This window comes from Phaseolus vulgaris, chromosome 6 (assembly GCF_000499845.2).
Source record: "Phaseolus vulgaris cultivar G19833 chromosome 6, P. vulgaris v2.0, whole genome shotgun sequence".
NCBI classification, from domain to species: domain Eukaryota; kingdom Viridiplantae; phylum Streptophyta; class Magnoliopsida; order Fabales; family Fabaceae; genus Phaseolus; species Phaseolus vulgaris.
In genome coordinates this window covers 19,245,945-19,251,944 of record NC_023754.2, presented here as the reverse complement: position 1 = coordinate 19,251,944, position 6,000 = coordinate 19,245,945, and positions in this window count along the sequence as shown.

Here is a 6,000-nt window from a genome sequence, read left to right as displayed (position 1 = left end):
ACTAACTCACGAATAAGCTCTGCACATTTGACAATTATCCATGATCAAAATTCGTGAAACCTTAAAACAAAGTCACTATAATAAAAGTGAGTTAATGAATAATCACATTAAAGTGAATTTGGGTTCAAAAGTTACATTTTGAGGAGTTAATAATCGGCAAAACTAATAAAACATTTCACATCAACAAGATGAAAATTTAAACTCATTAATTAATACATGCTTAAAATATTTAAGTGAGTGTTTGGACACTCAACGAAAAAAATCACGTGTATAACACATAACTATGAAGTTAGCATTTGAATAAACGTGGAAAAGTACGTATAAGATGTGAAACCAAACGCAGTGTTAAGTTGATGCAATTAAATCACTATAGATAAGAGGATTGAATAAAAGAGATATCCCAGCCAAAACTAACATCATTATCAAAGAGAATATAACTCATAAGAAAAATCATAATTGATTTAGGCCATTTTCTAGTGGTCACTTTTTTTTTTAATTTTTTTTATCATGGCCCAACAATGCCTAGCTGTTAGATTTGGATAGTGAGGGCCACATAGTTTCCCATCATATCAATGATGGTGGGCTTCAAAATTAAGAATGGGCCTAATTACTCCACCAATGAACAAGGACATGTTCGCACTTGCGGAAGGCCACAAAAAAATGCCCTTGAGAAAGATTATATCATAATTATTTTTTTATATTGTCCACACATTTCATTATTGAAATTTTATAATTAAAAGTTACAGGCATTCATGTGTCAGTCACATTCAACAATCTAAAATTAGTGATATTCAAATTAAATTTAATAAAAATTAAAACAAAAGAAGTTAAGGAGATAGGAACAAAATCTGTAATTTTAATTTTGGATTGATTATTGGTTGAAATTAATATCAGTCCATTTTGATTTAATGCCTTTTAATTTAATACTTTTTTATTATTATTTAAGGGTGTTTTTATTTTAAAAATTCATTATATAAGGTTCAACTAGATTCAAATTAGACTTTTCAAAATTTATAACTATTTTTTAAAATTTATTTGAAATTTTTCAAAAACATGTATAGTTTTTAAAACATGGAAAACATAACAAGTCATTCCTTTTGTTTTTTTTATTATTATTTTTTACAATGTTTTACAACATTCTTATTGCCCCTTGCTTGTGTCTTTTTCTTGTAACAGTGTCCCTGGTTCAACATTTTCAGTCCTTCACATGTGTTTTCAACACTCTTCGCAACTTCGCTTCCATGTTTCCTGCAGCTGACCATGCAATAAAGAAAATTGGTTCTTTTTCAAACCCCATTTAAAATCCATTAACAAAGATAAAGATCTACGATGCTGAAATTATTGTTGATTATAGTTGTCTCCAACAAATGAACAAATGGATGAAATCAAAAGCAAAATTTCAGAAAGTGAATATCTTTGATAATTCTGGACGATATTGAATGTAAATGTTTTAATACATTTTTTTATTAATTGTACTAAATAATAAATTATTAATTTTTCAGTTTGCTTTGTAATTGTTATATTTGTTAAATTTGGGATTAAAAAGTTATAAAATAATTTTTAGATTTCATTAGTTTATATGGATTAATCCATAAATTCATAATTAAATAGATACTTGATTTATTAATTCACAAGTGTTATTCAAAATGCATTAAGATCACGAGGAGATTAACAAACTTAAACTGTACCAAAACATTAGATATTATGTTTTTAAACAGATCCAAACACTAATTCAATCCAATAATAATAGACATATAACAATAAATATATAAACAATCATAATTTCTCAGAAAAAAGTACGTTGTTATCGTATATTAATTGCATTGAGCATCGAATACTTATTTGATCGTCAGAGTACCTTTTGCAAGTGTCTTTCAGACCGAAAACATACGAAGAAAATGAAAACTTGATTGAGGTGAAGGAACAAAAACCAAGATAAGTAGAGTAAGACGACCCAATTGAAAAAGTGTGAGGGAAAACGTGAATCGACCGACAAAAATTAGTATCCGCGGATATAAGTTATCTCAATTTCTTTTATAAAAGAACATGTATCTTAATCGACTTATTCTAATTTAATTTTAGTAGATCGAAATAAGAATGAAAAGGGTTACTTACAATTGTTTGAAAAATGAGATCATATTTTTTTTTCAAAAAGATAGATTTTGCGGCACATATTATTTTTCAAAATAAAAACCAGAAGAGTTTAACTTTTATATGTTGTAAGAGTAATTTTCATTGTTAATCATTTAAAGTTATGATAAACATGCTTTTTTTTAGTTTTTAGATTATTATATATGCAATATAATTTCATGTTAAACGATAATGTATTATCAATACATATATTATTTACTCCAAGTGTAAACAAAATTACTATTTTATTCTATTGTTAATAAACTGACTGTGGTATGATTTTTTTTTATCAAAAAAGTAAATAAATTAAATGAATATTTTAAGAATGTACAAACCCTTATGAGTAAATATATGTGGTATGTAAAACAAAACTATTACTTTTTTGGAATAATATTTTCTCATGTCGTTTTTTTTAAAGGCTAACATTTTTTAATACCAGAACAAAAAAATCGAGCATAAGACAGTTTTTTCTTGAGCAACAATTTTTTTTTTTTGCAATATGAAGAAAGTTAAAATAAAAGAAAAGTTAAAACAATAATTAGAAAACAAAGAACATGTTAGCATGAAGGATCTCCAACAACAAATAACAAATCTTAAACACGAAAACCAATGCTAGTTATTCAAAATTTTATTGCTCTATAATGTATAAAACTTCTTATATTATCTGAATTTTATGAAGTTAATATATGCTTTGTAGGATGCTCAAAAGTTGAGATTTACTAATGTCTGACTGAAATGTAACTCTGTATTGGTTTGTGATGTGTTTACTATTAGGACAAATGTTCCTTGGATGTTTTGTGATCGATGAAATACTTGTCTTAATTACGGTAGAAAAATCAGGTTTAAGATTATTCATTTTTTGTTAAGGGAATGTATGTGCTGATAAGTTGGCTAATTTATAATTTATTCATAGAGAATTCTTTCATTGACATAATAAGCTTCCATATAGTATGTTCTTAGAATTATTTATTAATAGGTATAGTCTACCTATGTATAGTTTTTGTTAACATATGAGTTTTGGTCTAATTCTCTCATATTTTTGTATTTTTTTTTAATAATATTTTTTTTATGTGATGACAAATGTTTGTTGTTACTTGAGATATCAGTCTAACTTAGATGTGAAGTAACATAATGATATCTAACGTGAAAGTTTTTAATAAAATAAAATAAATATAAAAATATAAAACTTCATAGTTAAAAAAGGAAACACATCTGGAAATGAGAAAAAATAAGTTAACAAAAATATTAATAAAGAAGAACCTTTATTAATTTATTATACGCCTTGTCCAATACTGCAGTTGAAAATAAAATATAAAAATATTGATATTAATTGAGTTTGTAACCCACATAAGAAGGATTATCATCTACACAAAATATTATAAAAATAAAGAAGGATGTAAGTTGTAACATTCCCAATGTCTATTAATTGATAATCCAATGAGATGAATCCCAAAGTCGGTTTTCATTACATCAGCAACATGTACATGAGATATCCAAATTCAATATAAATACTCGTAAATAAACAAATGTCAATTTTAAGTAAAGATATAGTTATTAAGAGGACTTGCAAATTTTAGAACTTAATACCTTTACTAAATTTATGAAAAAATAATAATTATATACAATTAATTTAATAATAATAAAATTTTATAATTAATGAATCTCTACCTAAATAACTTGTAATTTCAAGAATATTTTTTTACACTTATATATTTCTAATACAATGAAGTACTTATATATTTCTAAATAGCTGGTAATTTCAAGAATTTTTTTTACACTTATATATTTTTTATACAATATACAATGAAGTGATGTAAATAAAAAAAAATTCTTTCTTTTTTTTATCATCTTTTCACGTAAAATTTTCTTATAAAATGTTAAATTAAACCTAATGTTTATTCTTTGCCATGTATTCTCTTTCATTTGTTCTAATATCTATGTAAGGAGAGGCACAAAAATTGGTAGCCACATGTTAGTGGAAAATCCAGCCCATAAGTTGGAAGTTGGGTTGAGAAGTTTGATTGTGTTTTGAGTGAAATTATGGACAAAAAAATGATTGAACTTTAAAATCACAATAATGGAAAACAATGGCCTACATTATCTCAAACATGCAGACCCCACCCAAAGTATTTTCCTGTCATAATGTTTTAATACATTCTTTGGATAGAAAGCTGATTATATTGAAGGCATTTGTATGTGTTTTGGCAATTATACAAGTCTATGAACCAATGAGATGAATCCCAAAGTCCGTTTTCAAGGGTTATCTGAATGCTGCAACCACACACCATGCTCATAATTTTCTTGAAGACAATTCAATATAAAGTTCCCACCAACTGTCACTGTATACAGTTATGCTGATTTCAAAGCAGGCCAAGGGTGTGGGTGGCCGGTGTCTCTACAATCAATGTTGAGTTTGACCAGGGTTGCCTTTCGAGTTAAATTTGGGTCTCTGTCACTGATTTTGTCCACAAAATCAACCCTCAACTTGCAAGCTATTTTCTTCTCAGTCTTCTGCTTCTCAGATGTTTTCAACATGTTCAAATCATATAAAAAAAAATTGTGTAATTTTTATAGGTAATCATTGAAGATATTAGCTAGCTCAAAGAATATCATTAGTCTGCACAATCGTATTTATTATTCTTCTCTTCAAATTTATTTAACATTTATGTGAAGATCGTCAATCGAATATTTTTCGGATAACATGACCGATGTAATCTTTGTACACTCCACAAAAAATTTCATAACACAAAATAATTAACATAATTTTGATATGAAATTTTATTTAAAATTTGAAGGTTAATCTGATAACATACCTTAATTTTAATCAATAGGATTCATCAAGATCTTATAGATAGATACATCAATTAAAACAATATGAAAAACTAACTTAAAACAATATGAAAAACTAACTTAAACATTAAAGTATCTTTTTTTCAGATATAACACTTACATCAATGTCATGAACTAGAATCAACATCAATTTAAAGAACTCAAGAAATTTCCTAATCTTTTATAAGTATTATTTAGTATGTGTTAATATATATATAAAACGTCTCTCTGGAGTAAGTTGTTATCCTATATATCATATTATATATCATATTACTTGTAGTTTTTTAAAATTTTATATAATGCATTTGTCAGATTAATTAGTTTCTCTTGAGAAGTATAACTGATCATTTTTAGTACGTAACATTTTTTTAAAATATTTTTTTATTCACAGAATTTTAATTAAAATCTGACTTTAGTTTTGTCTGATTTCTTTTGGATAATCTTTTGTCAATCTTTTTTAATTTTGAGATAAAACTAAAAAAGGAACTGTCATTTTTCATTTCACCAGAGAAGAAACACATACATTGCAAGTTGCAACCACAAACATGCAAGCAAACACAAACAAGTGCATAGATCTTAAAGGACATTTGAGTTGGCTATTTATTGTGAACTCGGATTAAGTCAGATATTTTTTTGGTACTACAATGACTTGGCCACAGCTTGTGCTTAACTTAAGCATTTATTATAGTAATGATTTATTTTCTTATAGAGAAAAGGAAAGGCAGATATTTTTATGCATATCTCTCAGTTGTTTTTCTTGTGTACACTAAACACTTGGAACCTATTTGACACCAAAATATCTCTGGACTATTGGCTTTCTTCTGTTAATTAATTGTATCTCAGGGTATAATTAATGGTGAACCCCATTTCAAACATATTTTGTTTACTTGCACTCATGGAAAAGAATAAAACACAATTAACATTTCTAGCTCCCTTCCATATAGTCTCTACTACCATTTTTTTATCAAGAGTTTGCTGGAAAAAAAGGTTAACTGTTTACAGCGAAACATAGATGTAATTCTTATACGTTTTACTATATAC